General features: G+C 42.9%; 1 pseudogene; it reads left to right on the top strand.

Moving 5' to 3' along the window:
* LOC123089913 (plasma membrane ATPase 2-like) overlaps nucleotides 1-16616 on the top strand; it is a 21364-nt pseudogene extending 4748 nt beyond the window's left edge.
* Nucleotides 16617-24513: the final 7897 nt, after the last annotated feature.

Below are 24513 nucleotides of genomic sequence, written 5' to 3'. Positions count from 1 at the left end.
TACAGTTCGTCGCTTCTAAGCACCACGTGATGATCGGGTGTGATGGATTCTTACGTTCACATACAACGGGTGTAAGACAGATTTACACAGCAATACACTTAGGGTTAACTTGACGAGCCTAGCATGTACAGACATGGCCTCGGAACACGGAGACCGAAAGGTCGAGCATGAGTCGTATAGTAGATACGATCAACATGAAGATGTTCACCGACGTTGGCTAGTCCGTCTCACGTGATGATCGGACACGGCCTAGTTGACTCGGATCATGTGATCACTTAGATGACCAGAGGGATGTCTATCTGAGTGGGAGTTCATAAGATGAACTTAATTATCCTGAACATAGTCAAAAGACCTTTTGCAAATTATGTCGTAGCTCACGCTATAGTTCTACTGTTTTAGATATGTTCCTAGAGAAAATATAGTTGAAAGTTGAAAGTAGCAATTATGCAGACAGTAGATAGCTTATGTCCTTAATGCACCGCTTAGTGTGCAGAACCCCAAACGTCGTTTGTGGATGTTGCGAACATCGGACATACACGTTTTGATAACTACGTGATAGTTCAGTTAAATGGTTTAAGTAGAGGCACCAAAGACGTTTTTCGAAACGTCGCGGAACATATGAGATGTTTCGAGGGCTGAAATTGGGATTTCAGGCTCGTGCTCACGTCAAGAGGTATAAGACCTCCGACGATTCTCTTAGCCTGCAAACTAAGGGAGAAAATCTCAATCGTTGAGCTTGTGCTCAGATTGTCTGAGTGCAACAATCACTTGAATTGAGTGGGAGTTGATCTTCCAAATGAGATAGTGATGTTTCTCCAAAGTCATTGCCACCGAGCTGCTAGAGCTTCGTGATGAACTATAACATATCAGGGATAAATAAGATGATCCTTGAGGTATTCACGATGTTTGACACCGCGAAAGTAGAAATAAAGAAGGAGCATCAATTGTTGATGGTTGGTGAAACCACTAGTTTCAAGAAGGGCAAGGGCAAGAAGGGATACTTCATGAAACGACAAATTAGCTGCTGCACCAATGAAGAAACCCGAGGTTGAACCCAAACCCGAGACTAAGTGCTTCTGTAATAAGGGGAACAACCACTGGAGCAGCATTACCCTAGATACTTGGTAGATGAGAAGGCTGGCAAGGTCGATAGAAGTATATTGGATATACATTATGTTAATGTGTACTTTACTAGTACTCCTAGTAGCACCAGGGTATTAGATACCGGTTCGGTTGCTAAGTGTTAGTAACTCGAAATAAAAGCTACGGAATAAACGGAGACTAGCTAAAGGTGAGCTGACGATATATGTTGGAAGTGTTTCCAAGTTTGATGTGATCTAACATCGCACGCTCCCTCTACCATCAAGATTAGTATTAAACCTGAATAAGTGCTCTTGCACCTAAAGGAATGGTTTATTGAATTTTGATCGTAGGGATACACATTTTCATGCCAAAAGATATAAGATAGTAATGATAGTACCACTTACTTGTGGCACTGCCATGTAAGTCATAATGGTATAAAACGCATGAAGAAGCTCCATGTTGATGGATCTTTGGCCTCACTCGTTTTTGAAAAGTTTGAGACATGCGAACCATGTCTATTGGTGTATATGCATGAAGAAACTCCATGCAAATGGACCGTTTGAACTCACTTGATTTTGAATCACTTGAGATATGCAAATCATACCACATGGGCAAGATGACTGAAAAGCCTCGGTTTCAGTAAGATGGAACAAGATAGCAACTTGTTGGAAGTAACACATTTTGATGTGTGTAGTCCAATGAGAGCTGAGGCATGCAGTGAATATCGTTATGATCTCACTTCACAGATGATTCGAGTAGATGTTGAGAATATTTACTTGATGAAACACAAGTCTGAATTATTGAATGGTTCAAGTAATTTCAGAGTGAAGTAGCAGATCATTGTGACAAGAGGATAAAATGTCTATGATATGATCATAGAGATGAATATCTGAGTTACGAGTTTTGGCACACAATTAAGACATTGTGGAAATTGTTTCGCAATTAATACCGCCTGGAACACCATAATGTGATGGTGTGTCCGAACATCATAGTTTCACCCTATTGGATATGGTGCGTACCATGATGTCTCTTATCGAATTACCACTATCGTTCATGGGTTAGGCATTAGAGACAACCACATTCACTTTAAAATAGGACACCACGTAATTCCGATGAGATGACACCGTATGAATTATGGTTTAGAGAAACCTAAGTTGTCGTTTCTTAAAGGTTTGGGGCTGCGACGCTTATGTGAAAAAGTTTCAGGATTAAGCTCGAACCCAAAGCGGATAAAATGCATCTTCATAGGAAACCCAAAACAGTTGGGTATACCTCCTAATTCAGATCCGAAAGCAATAAGGGATTGTTTCTAGAATCGGGTCCTTTCTCGAGGAAAGGTTTCTCTCGAAAGAGTTGAGTGGGAGGATGGTGGAGACTTGATAAGGTTATTGAACCGTCTCTTCAACTAGTGTGTGACAGGGCACAGGGAGTTGTTCCTGTGGCACCTACACCAATTGAAGTGGAAGCTTATGATATTGATCATGAAACTTCGGATCAAGTCACTCCCAAACCTCGTAGGATGACAAGGATGCGTACTACTTCAGAGTGGTACGTAATCCTGTCTTGAAGGTCATGTTGCTAGATAACAATGAACCTACGAGCTATGGAGAAGCGATGGTGGGCCCGGATTCCGATAAATGGCTCGAGGCCATAAAATCCGAGAATGGATCCATGGACTTTGGTGGACTTGCCCGATGATCGGCAAGCCATTAAGATAAATGGATCTTTAAGAAGAAGACGGACGTGGATGGTAATGTCACCGTCTATGAGGCTCGACTTGTGGCGAAGAGTTTTTCACAAGTTCAAGGAGTTGACTACGATGAGATTTTCTCACTCGTAGCGATGCTTAAAGTCCGTCGGATTCAGGTTAGCATTAGCTGTATTTATGAAATCTGGCAGATGGATAACAAGACAAGTTTCCTTACCAGTTTTCGTAAGGAAAGGTTGTATGCAATACAATCAAAAAAGTTTTGTCGATCCTAAGGATGCTAAAAGGTATGCTAGCTCTAGCGATCCTTCTAAGGACTGGAGTGAGCATCTCGGAGTTGGAATGTGTGCTTTGATGATGATCAAAGATTTTGGGTTTGTACAAAGTTTACGAGAAACTTGTATTTCCAAAGAAGTGAGTGGGAGCACTATAGAATTTCTGATGAATATATGTAGTTGACATATTGTTGATCAGAAATGACGTAGAATTTCTGGAAAGCATATAGGGTTATTTTGAAAGTGTTTTTCAATGGAAAGCCTGGATTAAGCTACTTGAACATTGAGCATCAAGATCTATAAGGATAGATCAAAATGCTTAATAATACTTTCAAATGAGCACATACCTTGACATGATCTTGAAGGTGTTCAAGATGGACCAGTCAAAGAAGGAGTTCTTGCCTGAGTTGTAAGGTACGAAGTTAAGACTTAAAGCTCGACCACGGCAGAATAGAGAGAAAGGACGAAGGTCGTCCCCTATGCTTAAGACGTAGGCTCTTCAGTATGCTATGCTGTGTACCGCACCTGAAGTGTGCCTTGCCATGAGTCAGTCAAGGGGTACAAGAGTGATCCAAGAATGGCTCACAGGACAGCGGTCAAAGTTATCCTTAGTAACTAGTGGACTAAGGAATTTTCTCGATTATGGAGGTGGTAAAAGAGTTCGTCGTAAAGGTTACGACGATGCAAGCTTGACACCTATCCGGATAGCTCTGAGTAGAGATACCGGATACGTATAATGGAGCAACAATTAGGGTAGCTCCAAGTAGAACAGTTGTTTGGAATAGCTCCAAATAGAGCGTGGAAGCTGCATCTAGGAGATGACATAGAGATTTGTAAAGCACACACGGATCTGAAAGGTTCAGACCCGTTGACTAAAAAACCTCTCTCACAAGCAACATGATCAAACATAAAACTCATTGAGTGTTAATCACATAGTGATGTGAACTAGACTACTGACTCTAGTAAACTCTTGGGTATTAGTCACATGGCGATGTGACCTGTGAGTGTTAATCACATGGCGATGTGAACTAGATTATTGACTCTAGTGCAAGTGGGAGACTGTTGGAAATATGCCCTAGAGGCAATAATAAAAGTATTATTATTATATTTCCTTGTTCATGATAATTGTCTTTTATTCATGCTATAACTGTATTATTCGGAAATCGTAATACACGTGTGAATACACAGACCACAATATGTCCCTCGTGAGCCTCTAGTTGACTAGCTCGTTGTGATCAACAGATAGTCATGGTTTCCTGGCTATGGACATTGGATGTCATTGATAACGGGATCACATCATTAGGAGAATGATGTGATGGACAAGACCCAATCCTAAGCCTAGCACAAAAGGTCGTGTAGTTCGTTTGCTAGAGCTTTGCCAATGTCAAGTATCTCTTCCTTTGACCATGAGATCGTGTAACTCCTGGATACCGTAGGAGTGCTTTGGGTGTATCAAACGTCACAACGTAACTGGGTGACTATAAAGATGCACTACAGGTATCTCCGAAAGTATCTATTGTTTTATGCGGATCGAGACTGGGATTTGTCACTCCGTGTAAACGGAGAGGTATCTCTGGGCCCACTCGGTAGGACATCATCATATGCGCAATGTGACCAAGGAGTTGATCACGGGATGATGTGTTACGGAACGAGTAAAGTGACTTGCCGGTAACGAGATTGAACAAGGTATTGGATACCGACGATCGAATCTCGGGCAAGTAACATACCGATAGACAAAGGGAATTGTATACGGGATCAATTGAGTCCTTGACATCGTGGTTCATCCGATGAGATCATCGTGGAACATGTGGGAGCCAACATGGGTATCCAGATCCCGCTGTTGGTTATTGACCGGAGAACGTCTCGGTCATGTCTGCATGTCTCCCGAACCCGTAGGGTCTACACACTTAAGGTTCGATGACGCTAGGGTTATAAAGGAAGCTTGTATGTGGTTACCGAATGTTGTTCGGAGTCCCGGATGAGATCCCGGACGTCACGAGGAGTTCCTGAATGGTCCGGAGGTAAAGATTTATATATAGGAAGTCCTGTTTCGGCCATCGGGACAAGTTTCGGGGTCATCGGTATTGTACCGGGACCACCGGAAGGGTCCCGGGGGCCCACCGGGTGGGGCCACCTGCCCCGGGGGGCCACATGGGCTGTAGGGGGTGCGCCTTGGCCTACATGGGCCAAGGGCACCAGCCCCAAGAAGCCCATGCGCCTAGGGAACCCTAGAGGGAAGAGTCCTCGAGGGGGAAGGCACCTCCGAGGTGCCTTGGGGAGGATGGACTCCTCCCCCCCTCTTGGCCGCACCCCTTTCTTGGAGTAGGGGGCAAGGCTGCGCCTCCCCCCTCTCCCCTGCCCCTATATATAGTGGAGGGAAGGGAGGGCATCCATACCTGAGCCCTTGGCGCCTCCCTCCCTCCCGTGACACCTCCTCCTCTCCCGTAGGTGCTTGGCGAAGCCCTGCAGGATTGCCACGCTCCTCCATCACCACCACGCTGTTGTGCTGCTGCTGGATGGAGTCTTCCTCAACCTCTCCCTCTCTCCTTGCTGGATCAAGGCGTGGGAGACGTCACCGGGCTGTACGTGTGTTGAACGCGGAGGTGCCGTCCGTTCGGCACTTGATCATCGGTGATCTGAATCACGACGAGTACGACTCCATCAACCCCGTTCACTTGAACGCTTCCGCTTAGCGATCTACAAGGGTATGTAGATGCACTCTCCCTCCTACTCGTTGCTGGTCTCTCCATAGATAGATCTTGGTGTTTCGTAGGAAATTTTTTGAATTTCTGCTACGTTCCCCAACAATAATATGCATAAAGAATCTGAACATATGATCTTCCACCAAGTAAACCAATTAGCATCAACTACAAGGAGTAATCAACACTACTAGCAACCCACAGGTACCAATTGTGGTTTTGATACAAGATTGGATACAAGAGATGAACTAGGGTTTTGAGAGGAGATGGTGCTGGTGAAGATGTTGATGGAGATTGACCCCCTCCCTATGAGAGGATCGTTGGTGATGACGGTGGTGATGACTTCCCCCTCCCGAAGGGAAGTGTCCCCGGCAGAACAGCTCCGCCAGAGCCCTAGATTGATTCCGCCAAGGTTCCGCCTCATGGCGGAGGAGTCCCATCCTATAAGCTTTCCCACGATTTTTTCCAGGGTAAAAGTGATGATATAGCAGAAGATGGACGCCGGAGGCCCACCAGGGAGCCCAGGAGATAGGGGGGCGCGCCCTATAGGGGGGGTGCCCCTGTCTCCTAGATAGGGTGTGGGCCTCCTGGCCTATTTCTTTCGCTCATAAATTCTTATTAAATCCAAATCGTTGTTTCGTGGAGTTTCAGGACTTTTGGAGCTGTGCAGAATAGGTTTCCAACGTTTGCTCCTTTTCCAGCCAGAATTCCAGCTGCCGGCATTCCCCCTCTTCATGGTAAACCTTGTAAAATAAGAGAGGATAGCCATAAGTATTGAGATATAATGTGTAATAATAGCCCATAATGCAATAAATATTGATATAAAAGCATGATGAAAAATGGACGTATCAACTCCCCCAAGCTTAGACCTCGCTTGTCCTCAAGCGGAAGCCGAAATCGAAAAATATGTCCACATGTTTAGAGATAGAGGTGTCGATAAAAATAAAATACGAACATGAGGGCATCATGATCATTCTAATAACAACAACATATATAGATTTTGTCATATGATTTCCTATGCTCAAGTAATAAGCGATTCACAATGTCAAGTATGGTTCAAAAACTTCATTGGGAACTAACAAACTATAATGTCAGTCATTGAAGCAATTGCAATTTATCGTAACATCAGAAAAAGTCCATAATAGAGCTTTTCAGCAAGCTCACATACTCAACTATCTCGTAGTCTCCTACTACTACTAACACTCACGCAGTACTTGTGGTTATAGAATTTCAGCCGGACACTGAGAAAGATAGGGGCTTATTGTGTTGCCTCCCAACGTATTCACCTTTAGGTGATGTCAACAATAATAGCCCATGCCAACTTACATCCAATTGGATATATGTATCATGATCTTTCAAACACGAGGAGCTTGCAAAAGGATAAAATGAAAAAAAGGGAAAGGTGAGGATCACCTTGACTCAAGCATAAAGTAAAAACATAAAGTAAAAGATAGGCCCTTCGCAGAGGGAAGCAGAGGTTGTCATGCGCGTTTAGGGTTGATGCACAAAATCTTAATGCAAAAGAATGTCACTTTATATTGCCCCTTGTATGTGGACCTTTATTATGCAGTCTGTCGCTTTTATTACTTCCACAACAAGTTCGTACAAAGTTTATTTTCTCTGCACTAATAAGTCATGCATATTTAGAGAGCAATTTTTATTGCTTGCAGCGATGACAACTTACTTGAAGGATCTTACTCAATCCATAGGTAGGTATGGTGGACTCTCATGGCAAAACTGGATTTAAGGATATTTGGAAGCACAAGTAGTATCTCTACTTGGTGCAAGGAATTTGGCTAGCATGAGGGGGAAAGGCAAGCTCAACATGTTTGGAAGGTCAATGACAATATACTTTAACTGAGATGTCGGAAAACATAAACTATTACGTTGTCTTCCTTGTCCAACATCAACTCTTTTAGCATGTCATACTTAATGAGTGCTTCACAATCATAAAAGATGTACAAGATAATATATTTATATGTGAACCCCTCTTTTCTTATCACTTCCTACTAATTGCAACGATGACCAAGGCTACGTTCATCAACTCTCAACAATTTTTATGCCTCATACTTTCTATGTGTGAAGTTATCACTATCCATAAGGTCAATATGAACTCTTTTATTCTTTCTACTTTCTCAAGATCATAGCAACAAAGCAAAGCCCTTGACTCAACACTAATCTTTGTTATAGATAGCACACAGACTCGATTTACATAAAGAGATCACAAAGAAAAACTTGAAACTACTTGATATCAAAACTTCAAACTACTAGATCGAGATACTACTAAAAGGATCGAACTAAATAAAGCAGTAAAGATAGGAGTGTGATGGTGATACGATACCGGGGCATCTCCCCCAAGCTTGGCAGATGCCAAGGGGAGTGCCCATACCCATGTAATTATTTCCTCGGAGGTGGTGAAGTAGGAGTTGTTGATGATATAGGCTTGTCGTCTATCTTCCAAGGCATAGGCTCTCCATCATAAAAGGATGATCGAGTCTCCGGGATCCTTAAATCTGCAGCCAAACTCATTCGCTTGTATATTCATACTCACAGTTCTGGTTTTGCAGGTCATAGATCTGGGCTTGGAGGTGCTCGATTTTCTCTTGAAGCTTGAAGATGGTCTCCCCAATGACTTTAGCGTCTAGCATGTGGTTGTTGGTGAACTCCGTGATCATCATCTGGTTAGCGTTGAGTCCACGCTGCACCATCCCTTGACACTTGAAAACTTCCTGTTCCACGGCTTCGAGCTTTGTCTCCACGCTCCCGGTACGCCTTGGTCCCTCCACATCGCGGATGTGCAGCACCGCCTCACGCATCTCAATGGTTTGAGGGTGTTGCAGCACCTCCGCGAGATAGGGGTTGATAATCCTCTCAAAAAACTTGTCCTTGGGAGTGCTTGAAGACGCCATGATGCTCTAGATCTGAAACAGAAACAACTCGAAACAAAAATAGAGGATATTTGCGTGATACGATGGTCAAAACCTTCGGGAGTTTATATAATGAATTTTTATCGACCAAAATACGTAACATGCACGAAAATGGAGTCCGGGAGGCACACGAGGTGCCCACGAGACAGGGGGCGCGCCCTACAGGGGGGGGGGGGGCGCCCTCCACTCTCGTGGGGGCCTCGTGTCCCTTTCGGACTACTTCTTTCTTCCTAAAATTCTTAAATAATCCAAAACTGATAAAAATTTGCCATTAGAGTTGTTTTGGAGTCAGTTTACTTACCGTACCACATACCTATGCCTTTTCGGAGTCTGGAGCGTTCTGGAAAGTGTCCCTTATGTATTCCTCAGGAGTTACGGTTTCAATAATATTAGTTTCAACATTGATAGGATTACCTGAAATATAATGTTTAATTCTTTGACCGTTTACCACCCTCAGATTTGTGCCTTCGAAGTTGTTGATTTTTATAGCACCAGAACGATAGACCTCCTCGATAACGTAGGGACCTTCCCATTTTGACAGAAGTTTTCCTGCAAAAAATCTTAAACAAGAGTTGAATAATAACACATAATCTCCTACGTTAAACTCACGCTTTTGTATCCTCTTATCATGCCAGCGTTTGATTATTTCTTTGAAAAGCTTGGCATTCTCATATGCTTGGGTTCTCCATTCATCAAGTGAGCTAATATCAAATACTCTCTTCTCACCGGCAAGTTTGAAGTCATAATTGAGCTCTTTAATAGCCCAATATGCCTTATGTTCAAGTTCAAGAGGTAAATGACACGCTTTTCCATAAACCATCTTATATGGAGACATACCCATAGGATTTTGTATGCAGTTCTATAGGCCCATAATGCATCATCAAGTTTTTTGGACCAATTCTTTCTAGATCTATTTACAGTCTTCTACAAAATTAATTTGAGCTCTCCATTGCTCAACTCTACTTGACCACTAGACTGCGGATGATTAGGAGATGCTATTCTATGATTGACATCATACTTAGCAAGCATCTTACGGAAAGCACCATGAATAAAATGTGAACCACCATCAGTCATAAGATATCTAGGGACTCTGAACGTCGGAAAAATAACTTCTTTAAGCATTTTAATTGAAGTGTTATGATCAACACTACTAGTTGGAATAGCTATATTCTACCCACTTAGTAACGTAATCAACAACAACTAAAATATGTGTATAACCATTAGAGGCAGGAAAAGGTCCCATATAATCAAAGCCCCAAACATCAAACGGTTCAATAACAAGAGAGTAATTCATAGGCATTTCTTGACGTCTACTAATGTTACCTATTCTTTGACATTCATCACAGGATAAGACAAACTTACGAGCATCTTTGAAGAGAGTAGGCCAATAAAAACCAGATTGTAGTACCTTGTGTGCAGTTCTATCTCCAGCATGGTGCCCTCCATAAGATTCAGAGTGACACTTGCGTAGGATCTGTTCCTGTTCATGCTCAGGCACACAACGTCTAATAACACCATCTACTCCTTCTTTATAAAGGTGTGGATCATCCCAGAAGTAATGTCTTAAATCATAAAAGAACTTTTTCTTTTGCATGTATGTAGCTAGGCGGTATATATTTAGCAACAATGTAATTAGCATAATCAGCATACCAAGGAGCAGTACGAGAAGCATTGACGACCGCTAATTGTTCATCAGGAAAACTCTCATTAATAGGCAGTGGGTCATCAAGAACATTTTCTAACCTAGACAAGTTATCTGCAACGGGGTTCTTAGCTCCCTTTCTATCAATAATATGCAAGTCAAATTCTTGGAGCAGGAGAACCCATCTAATGAGTCTAGGCTTAGCATCTTTCTTTTCCATAAGATATTTAATAGCAGCATGATCAGTATGAATAGTAACTTTGGAATCAACAGTATAAGGTCTAAACTTATCACATGCAAACACAACTGCTAAGAACTCTTTTTCTCAGTAGTAGCGTAATTTCTCTAGGCAGTATCAAGAGTCTTACTAGCATACTGGATAACATTTAATTTCTTATCGACTCTTTGCCCTAAAACATCACCTACAACATAATCACTAGCATCGCACATAATTTCAAAAGGTAAATTCCAATCAGGTGGCTGAACAATAGGTGCAGTGGTCAAAGCTTTCTTAAGTGTTTCAAATGCTTCTACACAATCATCGTCAAAGACAAAAGGAATATCTTTTTGCAATAAATTAGTTAAAGGCCTAGAGATTTTAGAAAAGTCCTTAATGAACCTCCTATAAAAACCTGCATGACCAAGGAAACTTTTTATACCTTTTATGTCCTTGGGACATGGCATCTTTTCAATAGCATCAACTTTGGATTTATCAACTTCAATACCTCTCTCGAAGATCTTGTGCCCCAAGACAATGCCTTCATTAACCATAAAGTGACACTTTTCCCAATTCAGGACGAGACTAGTGTCTTCGCATCTCTGCAAAACTCGATCAAGGTTTCTCAAACAATCATCAAAAGAGGATCCATAGATGGAGAAGTCATCCATGAATACCTCACAAATCTTTTCATAAAAATCAGAGAATATAGCCATCATGCATCTTTGAAAGGTAGCAGGTGCATTACATAAACCAAAAGGCATACGTCTATAAGCAAAAGTACCAAAAGGGTAAGTAAAAGTAGTTTTAGATTGATCCTTCGCTGACACAGGTATCTGAGAGAAACCAGAATAACCATCTATAAAGCAAAAATGTGTGTGTTTGGATAGCCTTTCTAGCATTTGATCAATAAAAGGTAAAGGGTAATGATCTTTCTTAGTAGCTTTATTTAACTTACGGAAATCAATTACCATCCTATAACCTATATTAATTCTTTGCGGGATCAATTCATCTTTATCATTAGGAACAACGGTAATACCTCCCTTTTTAGGAACACAATGGACAGGGCTTACCCATTCACTATTAGCAACGAGATAAATAATACCTGTCTCAAGGAGCTTTAGTATCTCCTTTCTTACCACTTCCTTCATCTTGGGATTTAATCGTCTTTGAGGATCTCTAACTGGTTTGGCATCCTTCTCCACTGAAATTTTGTGTTGACATAATGTGGGACTAATGCCCTTAAGATCATCCAGAGTATATCCAATAGCTGCTCGGTGCTTCTTCAGAGTTTTCAATAATCTCTCTTCTTCTTTCTCTGAAAGGTTAGCACTAATAATAACATGATATATTTCTTTTTCATCAAGATAAGCATACTTAAGACTATCAGGTAATGGTTTGAGTTCAAACACGGGGTCACCCTTGGGTGGAGGGGGATCCCCAAGAATTTCAACGGGAAGGTTATGTTTTAGCATAGGTTCCTGTTTAAGGAACACTTCATCTATTTCTTCCCTTTCCTTCATAAACATATCGTTTTCATGGTCTAGCAAATATTGTTCTAACGGATCAGTTGGAGGAATAGCAATGTAAGCAAGACCAATAATCTCATCCTTACTAGGTGGTTCCCTTTCACGAGGTTGTATACTAAACTTAGCAAAATTAAACTCATGAGACATACCATCTATGCCAACAGTAACAATATTCTTTTCACAATTAATCTTAGCACTAGCAGTATTCAAGAAGGGTCTACCAAAAATAATGGGACAAAAATCATCTTGTGGGGAACCAAGAACAAGAAAATCAGCAGGGTATTTAACCTTCCCACACAAAACTTCAACATCTCTAACAATCCCAATAGGTTTAGTGGTATCCCTATTAGCAAGCTTAATAAAAACATCAATGTCTTCTAATTCAACGGGTGCAATGTCGTGCATAATTTCTTTATAAAGATCATAAGGCATCGCACTAGCACTAGCACCCATATCACATAAACCATGATAACAATGATCTCCTATTTTAACAGAAATAACAGGCATGCCTACGACAGGTCGACGTGTCTTAGTATCGGGTCTAGCAATATTAGCAGTCTCACCCAAGAAAGAAATAACATGCCCATCTAAATCCTCATCCAAGAGATCTTTAACCATAGCAATACTAGGTTCAACATTAATTTGCTCAGGAGGTGTATAAGTCCTAGTATTACTCTTAGAAACAACAGTCGAAGCTTTAGTATGATCTTTTATCCTAACAGGAAAAGGAGGTTTTTCAACATAAGCAGCAAGAACAATAGGATCACTATAGGTAATAGTCTTTTCTTCGACTATAATAGGTCCAACTACTTTTACTTCAACAGGAGGATTATATTTAAACCACTTCTCTTTAGGGAGATCAACGTGTGTGGCAAAAGTTTCACAAAAAGTAGCTAATATCTCAGAGTCAAGTCCATACTTAGTGCTAAATCCACGAAAAGCATCGATATCCATAAAAGATTTAACACAATCGAACTTAGGTGTCATACCTGACTCCTTACCATCGTCGGAACCCCAATCTTCAGAGTTGCGTTTAATTCTTTCCAATAAGTCCCATTTGAAATCAATAGTCTTCAGCATATAAGAACCAGCACAGGAAGTATCGAGCAGGTTGCGATTATCAAGAGAAAGCCGAGCATAAAAATTATGAATAATCATTTCCCGAGAGAGCTCATGATTGGGGCATGAATATAACATTGACTTAAGCCTCCCCCAAGCTTGAGCTATGCTTTCTCCTTCGCGAGGCCAGAAATTATATATGTAATTACGATCACGATGAACAAGATGCATAGGATAGAACTTCTAGTGAAATTGCAACTTCAATCGCTTATAATTCCAAGATCTCGTATCATCACATAGCCTATACCATGTGAATGCATCTCCCTTCAAAGATAAAGGGAAGACCTTACTTTTGACAACATCATCGGGAATACCTGCAAGCTTAAATAATCCACAAATTCATCCACAAAGATAAGGTGTAAATCAGGATGCAATGTTCCATCTCCTGCAAATGGATTAGCTAGAAGTTTCTCTAACATACCCGAAGGAATCTCAAAGTAAATATTTTCATAAAGTTCAGTAGGTTGAGGAGCAACCCTTTGCTCTTATGGTTGGGGTGAAGATACCCCAAACAAGCCCCTCAAAGGATTAGTTTCCATAGTGACAAGAAACAGAAAATTTCAGCACACTATATACATGTTTCCTTACCAAGTTCCACTCACCAAAAGCGCTACACTCCTCGGCAACGGTGCCAGAAAAGAGTCTTGATGACCCACAAGTGTAGGGGATCTATTGTAGTACTTTCGTTAAGTAAGAGTGTCGAATCCAACGAGGAGCAGAAGGAAATGATAAGCGGTTTTCAGTAAGGTTTTCTCTGCAAGCACTGAAATTGTAGGTAATAGATAGTTTTGTGATAAGGTAAATAGTAACGAGCAATAAGTAAATAAAGTAAATAAAGTGCAGAAAGGTGGCCCAATCCTTTATGTAGCAAAGGATAAGCCTGGACAAATTTTAATAATGAAAAAGGAGCTCCCGAGGACACATTGGGAATTATCGTCAAGCTACTTTTTCATCACGCTCATATGATTCGCATTCGGTACTTTGATAATTTGATATGTGGGTGGACCGGTACTTGGGTACTGCCCTAACTTGGACAAGCATCCCACTTATGATTAACCCCTATTGCAAGCATCCGCAAATACAAAAAGAAGTATGAAGGTAAACCTAACCACATCATTAAGCGTATGGATCCATACCAGCCCCTAACGAAGCAACGCATAAACTAGGGTTTAAGCTTCTGTCACTCTAGCAACCCATCATATACTTATTACTTCCCCATGCCTTCCTCTAGGCCCAAATAATGGTGAAGTTTCATGTAGTCGACGTTCACATAACACCACTACAGGAAAAGACAACATACATCTCATCAAAATATCGAACGAATACCAAATTCACATGACTACTAATAGAAAGACTTCACCCATGTCCTCAGGAACAAACGTAACTACTCACAAAGCATATTCATGTTCATAATCAGAGGAGTAATAATATGCATAAAGGATCTGAACATATGATCTTCCACCAAGTAAACCAATTAGCATCAACTACAAGGAGTAATCAACACTACTAGCAACCCACAGGTACCAATTTTGGTTATGATACAAGATTGGATACAAGAGATGAACTAGGGTTTTGAGAGGAGATGGTGCTGGTGCAGATGTTGATGGAGATTGACCCCCTCCCGATGAGAGGATCGTTGGAGATGACGTTGGTGATGATTTCCCCCTCCCGGAGGGAAGTGTCCCCGGCAGAACAGCTCCGCGAGAGCCCTAGATTGATTCCGCCAAGGTTCCGCCTCGTGGCGGTGGAGTTCCGTCCCGTAAGCTTGCCCACGATTTTTTCCAGGGCAAAAGTGATGATATAGCAGAAGATGGACCCAGAGGCCCACCAGGGGGCCCAGGAGATAGGGGGCGCGCCCTATGGGGGGCCGCCCCCTGTCTCCTGGACAGGGTGTGGGCCCCCTGGCCTATTTCTTTTGCCCATAAATTCTTATTAAATCTAAAAAGTTGTTTCGTGGAGTTTTAGGACTTTTGTAGCTGTGCATAATAGGTTTCCAACGTTTGCTCCTTTTCCAGCCAGAATTCCAGCTGCCAGCATTCCCCCTCTTCATGGTAAACCTTGTAAAATAAGAGAGAATAGCCATAAGTATTGAGATATAATGTGTAATAACAGCCCATAATGCAATAAATATTGATATAAAAGCATGATGCAAAATGGACGTATCAAAGACTAACTTTTTCCCTGTAAGGACTATCAAACAGACTGTCATTTTCTTCCGGCTGCATACAAGACTAACTTTTTACCTATAAGGAGTACCTAAATGAAACTAAATTCTTTCTTTTTTTCTAAAACATTGATTTCAGATAATGAATTAACCTCTTGATATGTGGTTCACCAAGCTACCAACTATTAGGACCAATATACTAGTTTGTGATCTGATCCTCAGACATGCATTGACACTTGTTGTTCAATACATTTTCAGAGGGTCTTTCATGTAAAAAGCCTTGAGAAGACCGCTCAAGATGACTTCAAAATGCTTGCCTCTGCTGTATACCTTCAAGTCAGCACCATCAGCCAAGCTCTCATCTTCGTTACAAGGTCTCGAAGCTGGTCATTCGTCAAGCGCCCCGGCTTTCTCCTGGTCTTCGCTTTCTTGGTCGCGTAGCTGGTATTTTTTCCACGGTCTCACCCCCTGTTTGCTTTACATGTAAGTATACAAGTCAAGTTCCACTGAGCAAGTTTCACCACCCCCTTCAATAAATGCAGATAGCTACACTGACCGCTGTATACGCCGACTGGGGTTCACTTTGATCAAAGGCATCGGATGGGGCTGGGCTGGCATTGTGTGGCTCTACAACATCATCTTCTACTTCCCGCTTGACATCATCAAGTTCTTCATCCGATACGCTCTGAGCGTTAAATCATGGGATCTTGTCATTGACCAAAGAGTAACTCAAATTGCACTACCATATTTTTCCTTCTCTTTTTAGCTATTGAGAACCCGCTACATTCGATGCACCATGTAAATGATGGTTCATTTGTCCTTTTTCTTTATAGATCGTGTTTACAAGGAAGAAGCACTTTTGTAAGGAAGAGAGGGAGCTCAAGTGGGCCCATGCACAGAGGACGCTCCATGGGTTGCAGCCACCGGATGCCAAGCTGTTCCCTGAGAAGGCGGGCTACAACGAGCTCAATCAGATGGCCGAGGAGGCGAAACAGAGGGCCGAGATTGCAAGGTATGTAGGACCAGATACCCAGCCGACACTTGCAAATTAAAGAATCCTATCTTCCATATTTGTTGACAACTACTCATAATATAAGAGTGTTTTTGAAGCTATGAGTATGAATCTAACTATGTGCTTGTTGATTGTACATGGCAGGCTCAAGGAGCTCCACACTCTCAAGGGGCATGTGGAGTCAGTTGTGAAGCTGAAGGGCCTCGACATCGACACCATTCAACAATCTTACACCATGTGATAGGTTCAAGTATCCTTAAAAGTTACTGTACAAGAGAGAGTATATCCTTGCTACGTAGGAATATCAGACTTTTGATAGGATGCTTTTGTCCCCTCTTATATAGTTGACTGCTGATATATCCTGGGAATAAAACGGTTACCACACCTTAGTTGCTCTCAAGTCGCTGGTTCGTTGTGCTTCATGGAAATGAATACAATTTCTTGCCTATGCAAGTGGGGGGGGGGTTTAACCTCCATTTTGAAAAGAAAATAAGTGCCCATGCATTTGAAAACAACATGTGTTAATAATGCAAGAGAAAATCCTGAAGAATATTGGAATGCAAGAGGCTTAGATATCCACAGTATAACAATACCCATCACTCCATCAGTTGTGCCATAAATTGTTTCCATGACGATTCCTCAAATGTTTGATTCAAGATTCCTCCACCTCACCATCTTCGCAAGTTTGCATTCGTCTTGGAACGAACGAAGAAGAAAGTGAGAGATAAATTTAGTGCACACTGTATGTTTTCTAAGATAAATGGAGACATGAAAGATCACAACAATTGAAGCCATGTAAATGCGAAATCGGAGTGTTTGCCTATGTCTGCCTCCCAAGACATACGGCTCCTTGGGAGTTAATTGCAAGAACCCACTATATTGAAAGCTTGGTTATCACAGAAAACACCATGTCTAGCATAATCTTCTGACAAATAACATCGATCGGTTGGGATGTAGGAACGTGTAGAACATGCTTGGTACAACGATGATGGACCGGGTTGGCGGAGAGGTAGACAGTCGAGACGTTGTCGTAGTAGACCACCGTTGCCCTGTCGATAGGACATGAAATCTCCTGGAGAAGCTGACGAAGCCAGGAGCACTCGGCGATGACATTAGGCACATCGCGATACTCAGTCTCAGCACTGGAAGGGGAGACCGTAGGCTGCCGCTTGGACGACCACGAAATAAGTGATGGACCAAGAAAGACACAATAACCCGAAGTGGAGCGACGGGTGTTGGGGCACCCGACCCAGTCAGCATCAGAGTATGCGGTGAGGGCGGTGTTGGTGGAGGCACGCAACGTGATGTCGAGATCCATAGAGCCATGGATATAGCAAAGAATCTGCTTGACGGAGGCTCAATGAACATCCCGAGGTGCATGCATATGAAGGCACACCTGCTGAACTGCATACTGGAGCTCCGATCGAGTAAGAGTGAGGTACTGAAGAGCCCCAATGATGGACCAGTAAAAATCAGCATCTGAAGCAGGAGAACCATCCGTGGCAGAGAGCTTGGCCTTCGTGTCGATGGGTGTGGCGGCGGGTTTGCAATTAAGCATGCCAGCACGGTCGAGAAGTTCATGAGCGTACTTCCGCTGGCGAATGAAGAAACCATCTGAACGACGCACCACTATTAGATATGACACGCCCAGGAGGGGCCGGGTCATACCCCTGGCGGTTCATGATGAGAAGGCCGAAGAATATGTTGAAGATGTTGGGGAACGTAGTAATTTCAAAAAATTTCCTACGTACACGCAAGATCATGGTGATGGCATAGCAACAAGAGGAGAGAGTGTTGTCCACGTACCCTCGTAGACCGTAAGCGGAAGCGTTATGACAACGCGGTTGATGTAGTCGTACGTCTTCACGATCCGACCGATCCAAGTACCGAACGTACGGCACCTCCGAGTTCAGCACACGTTCAGCTCGATGACGATCCCCGGGCTCCGATCCAGCAAAGCTTCGGGGATGAGTTCCGTCAGCACGACGGCGTGGTGACGATAATGATGCTCTACCGGCGCAGGGCTTTGCCTAAACTCCGCGACGATATGACCGAGGTGGAATATGGTGGAGGGGGGCACAACACATGGCTAAGGAACGATCCGTAGATCAACTTGTGTGTCTATGGGGTGCCCCCCCGCCCCCGTATATAAAGGAGCCAGGGGGGAGGAGGCGGCCGGCCAAGGAGGGCGCGCCAAGGGGGGAGTCCTACTCCCACTGGGAGTAGGACTCCCTTCTTTCCTAGTTGGAATAGGAGAAGGGGGGAAAGAGGAGGAAGAGGGGAAGGAAAGGGGGGGCGCCGCCCCCCTTCCCTTGTCCTATTCGGACTAGGAAGGGGAGGGGCGCGCGGCTCCCTCCTGCCTCCTTCCCTCTTCCTCGAGGCCCATGTAGGCCCAATAACCCCCCGGGGGGTTCCGGTAACCTCCCGGTACTCCGGTAAAATGCCGATTTCACCCGGAACGATTCCGATGTCCAAATATAGGCTTCCAATATATCGATATTTATGTCTCGACCATTTCGAGACACCTCGTTACGTCCGTGATCACATCCGGGACTCCGAACAAACTTTGGTACATCAAAACTTATAAACTCATAATAAAACTGTCATCGTAACGTTAAGCGTGCGGACCCTACGGGTTCGAGAACTATGTAGACATGACCTAGAACTATTCTCGGTCAATAACCAATAGCGGAACCTGGATGCCCATATTGGCTCCCACATATTCTACGAAGATCTTTATCGGTCAAACCACATAACAACATATGTTGTTCCCTTTGTCATCGGCATGTTACTTGCCCGAGATTCGATCGTCGGTATCTAATACCTAGTTCAATCTCGTTACCGGCAAGTCTCTTTACTCGTTATGTAATGCATCATTCCGTAACTAACTCATTAGCTGCATTGCTTGCAAGGCTTATAGTGATGTGCATTACCGAGAGGGCCCAGAGATACCTCTCCGACAATCGGAGTGACAAAACCTAATCTCGAAATACGCCAACCCAACATGTACATTTGGAGACACCTGTAGTACTCCTTTATAATCACCCAGTTACGTTGTGACGTTTGGTAGCACCCAAAGTGTTCCTCCGGTAAACGGGAGTTGCATAATCTCATAGTTATAGGAACATGTATAAGTCATGAAGAAAGCAGTAGCAACATACTAAACGATCAAGTGCTAAGGCTAACGGAATGGGTCAAGTCAATCACATCATTCTCCTAATGATGTGATCCCGTTAATCAAATGACAACTCTTTTGTCCATGGTTAGGAAACATAACCATCTTTGATAAACGAGCTAGTCAAGTAGAGGCATACTAGTGACACTATGTTTGTCTATGTATTCACACATGTATTATGTTTCCGGTTAATACAATTCTAGCATGAATAATAAACATTTATCATGATATAAGGAAATAAATAATAACTTTATTATTGCCTCTAGGGCATATTTCCTTCAGAAGATGTCGGTTCATAAAGCAAACTTACTGAAGGCCCAAGACCCGGAGGCGACTTGAGGCCCATGAGTATAAGCCACCATATGTGTAACTTATATTGTAAGGCAATTTTAATTAGTCACCGAGCCGAACATATTGTGTATGAGCCGGTCAGGACTCTGTAAACCGCCGGGTATCAACCTGTGTATATAAAGGGGTGACTCGGCGGCGAGTTAGGACAAGAAACAACAAGTCGAAAACTAGGTCAAGCGTATTCGGTCCCTGGTAATCAAAACCCAAGCAATACAACCTAAAGCAAGAGTAGGACTTTACCTCGTTGAGAGGGGCCAAACCTGGTAAAACTCTCTATGTCCTTTGTCCCGTTTAACCCTTTCAAGCTAACTATGTTGCGATGGCTCCACACCTAAGTCCTTTTGCTAGGGCATCTGCCGCATTAATTCCACGACAGTTGGCGCCCATTGTGGGGCCAGCGCATGGTGGTTTCGAGTTCTTGAAGGGCAACTTCGCATGGATCAAGGCATACACTGTGGGCCGGATGACTAAGAGTCGTCGCGGCAAGCTCTACATTGACGACGCGGGCTGGGGCCCCGAGGCCGGCTTAATTGAGTACGGGTACCGAGTCCTCTCTGGCAGGATTCATGTCTTCATCAGCAAGATTGGTGAGTCGGAAGCTGAGCCAGACACCTGCGCCGACATCGTCGAGACGCCTCAGCACGCGCGACCCACCAAGGTTCAAGCCGCCCCGAAGTGTGTCTTTGTTGGCTTTACTCAAGGAGTGGATCTAGAAGGAGGATTTGTGTCCGGTGGAGAGACGTCCATCTATTCAGGCGATGAGTCCTCAACCAGTGAGACCAACTCCATGTATCAAGTGTAGGATGATAGGCTTAGGGGCTGTTCGATGGCAACAGTATTCCGGACCCCTATGAGCCGCCAAACCGGGTTGCGATCTTCATGGCCGGTACGCAGCCAGGGAAGAATTCTTCAACTGCGGCAGCAATGATCTCCGGTTCAGCGATTTCTACGGTAGCTTGGGCAGGAGGCCATGTGCGCCCGCCGGCTCAAGTTTTATCTGAACTGTTGGAGGCTCTTGCAACGTTTCTGACAGTGGAGGTAACCCCAACGAACCAAGCGCAACATAATGTGGACGTTACAAAGTTACTTGATGAGATAGCTCAAGCTAAGGAGAATCTTAACGCTGAGAACACTCGGATGGCAATGTAACGAGCTGCCTTCGAGAGGGAAGCAAGGCGGATTCATGCAGAAAACTTTCGCTTGAGCTTGGACCAGAATGTATCAACCGCTGTCTTTAACAGAAGGCATGCGAGTCCTTTACCCCCGGTTTATGATGCAAGAAACCTTTTCAACACGCCTGGGGCAGGAACCGGTAACCCGCCTGTCTGCCCTCTAGGATTAGAGGTGCAGAAGATACATGCATGCCCTAATGTCTACATCCTCTACCACAGTGAGTACGAGGATTTGAATGCGTGCCCGGTATGCATTGCATTGCGCTATAAGATCAGTCACGATGACCCTGGTGATGTCGAGGGCGAGCGCCCAAGGTGATGTGGTATACTCCTATAATACCACAGTTGAAACATTTGTTCCAAAATAAAGAGCATGCTAAGTTGATGCGATGGTATAAAGAAGACCGTAAGAAAGACCACGGTCTTCCCTTTTTCTTTTGAATTGGACATTTGGCATTGAATCTCTTGCATAGGCACACTAGTAGAAAAACACCTATTAGACCCGGTTCATAAGGACCTTTAGTCCCAGTTCATGAACCGGGACTAATGGGTCGTTACTAATACCTCCACCCATTAGTCCCGGTTCAAACACGAACTGGGACAGATGTGCCTCCACGTGGCCGGTCCACCGAGCCCAGTCAGGGGGGCCTTTGGTCCCGGTTGGTGGCACCAACCGGGACCAAAATTCCATGTTTTTTAGAAAAGTGGCCGCTTTAGGGGTTTTGGGGGTTATTTTTAGGTTGTTATTATAGCTAGCTAATAGAGAGAAGTGTCCTCTCTTATATCTTCGTCCTTGGTTTACCCGCTGATATAATAACTCATGCATGCTCGCATCATACATCATCATATATAATAACAAGTCCTACTAATCATGCATCACCATACAACTTCTACTCGTTATTAATAATAAGTCATACGATCATCATCCTCATAGTCATCGAACCCAACCCTACATAATTGTTCTTAGCACATGATCATCAGTATCAGGTAGGACCTAAACACCCTTAAGGTAAAATAGCATAAAACAATATAGACCCTGACTCTCCATTATGAAGAATGACGATCATCCTGTCTCCAATTCTTGCCCTTCGCTGCTTTTTGCTTCCAAGAAGCTCCTTATGACTGTCTATCCATTTTTTCCATTCTTTGATTGTCATGTCTCCACTTCTTTTAGAAACCCGGTATGGACAGTTGAGATTCTTAGGAAGACCTGGTTGTATGTTCAAAACATGAAGGGTACTGTGCGTATACATCAGATGAGGCACACAATCATTCGGGATTATCTGTTGAAAAACATAGTAATAACTTCGTAGTTAGCAATGATGTACTAGTTTTAGAAGTGTGCAAAAAGATGCATGGATGTCGTAATAGTAAAAAATCTTACCAGGGTATCTCCATGGTAGTTACCATAGTTCAACACGTGCACTAGTGGCATGTATTGACCATAATGTTGAGGAGTTTGATTGTAGATATTGTAATTCTCAAGATCAGTACAAAATGCGACCAGATGATTTTTCTCCTGATAAGTTAATTCAGAGCCTTCGGTGTAGTAGGTTCTGTCTACCATCTTCCGCACATTCTTTGAAGAATGAAAATAAGCTGTCAATGGAAATAAGTTGTCAACTATTTTGAAATAAACAATATAAATTACTTAATAACTATGTTAAGCTCACATGGGGGAAGAATTGGAGGTGTATCCACAAGGACCCAAATCGAAGGTCTCTCTTGCTCGATTATAGGATCACCAAGATCCATGGTGACAAGCATACCCTCATCAAAACCATACATCTTGCAAAGTGGTTCCCAATTTTTGCAACCAAAATGTGTTACACTCTGAGCATTGTACAACTTTACTTGAAAATCCACACCATGATGGGTACTTAGGATAATTTTTTTGGTTTCCATACTTTCATGGTCTTCAAAACCGATCCTCTCCAAGATATAGCGTCTTGCAAAGCATGGGATAAGCTAGTCGAATTGGAAAAGATAAAAAATACACGTTAAAATAGTTGAAGTCGTGCTTAATTACGAAAAAAACTATTGTCGTTGTTCCGTACCATATGAACATCGCAGGTCTCCTCGAGCTTAATGCTGAAGCGCCGATCTTTGTCCAGCTCAATGAACCTGTCGCACATACCTCGGTCGTCGTGGCACCAGTCGCACTTCTCCGGGCGGTTTTCGTCGTCCGATGAGTACGACATTTCCGGCCTATGTTCATAATTCAAATATTAAACTAGATCATTATTATTAATCACGGGTTGACTATCGGTGATGTACGTAGCTCCTCCTTTCATTCCCGAGTGCATTATTATACCAAATTGTCTAGCACACGGGAATGAAGGAGAACTTATCCAATATGAGCATTCAATAAGCAAAACCAAATCATAAAATAAGCAAAACCAAATCATAAAATAAAGTAGTATTCAAATTAGCATGCATTCAATAATTATAAGCAAAAGTACATCATCTCTTGGTGTCCGTACATCGTCGAATATTATCACTAATACAACTAGAACCGTAGCGCCCGACGGGTATCGACGCGGGCGGTGAACACCCAAAGATAAGGAACCATCACAGGATCATAGCTCCAGTGAGATCCCTGAAGAACCTGCCAGGTATTGTCGAACCTGCCCTCCAATGCAACCATGTAGCGACGGACGTGCTCGTCCTCCTCGCTGACACGATGACGTACCACCTCCTCGGTGTCCGGAAGCCTCAACACCGTCACTGGCCCACGCGACCGCCACCAAACAAGGATCGAGTCAACAACGGGCTGCCTCCTCACCAACCTACGTCCCCCGGAAGGTACCACCTCCCAATACCAGCCCGGCGGAGCCCAGTCCCGAACATGGCCCTGATCAAGCAGGCCTCCACCGCCGAGTCGACGATGACGAGGATGCGGGATAGGCATCGCCAACGTCGATGCGGGAACTACTTCTATATATAGTTAAATAAAGTAGTTTTATTAATTAAATCAACTATCTAGTTCAACTACTAAGCACTTACTATAAATAAATAAAGTAGTACTTACTAAAAACAAACTACTTCTATATATAATAAAATAAATTAGTTTATTAAATCAACTAGCTAGTTCAACTATATATAAACTACTTCTTATTTTTTTCCTTTTTCTAAATACTATGAACAAAAAAATCATTAAAATTCTATGAACAAAATTAATTACACAATTTAAATATCACCAAAAAATTTATTAACAATAATATCACCAAACATGCATATTCAACAATGATATCACCAAAAAAATCTATTAACAGAAAAAATCTAACATAATATGAACAAATTAATTACACAATCTAAATTACACAATATGAACTACATATCTAAATTACTACACATCTAATCTAACAAAAAGATCTATTAACAATAATATCACCAAACATGCATATTCAACAATAATATCACCAAAAAAATCTATTAGC

This window comes from Triticum aestivum, chromosome 4B, assembly GCF_018294505.1.
Source record: "Triticum aestivum cultivar Chinese Spring chromosome 4B, IWGSC CS RefSeq v2.1, whole genome shotgun sequence".
In the NCBI taxonomy this organism is placed as follows: Eukaryota; Viridiplantae; Streptophyta; class Magnoliopsida; order Poales; family Poaceae; genus Triticum; species Triticum aestivum.
The sequence above is the reverse complement of the archived record's forward strand: the minus strand, read 5'-3'. Positions and strand labels throughout refer to the sequence as shown.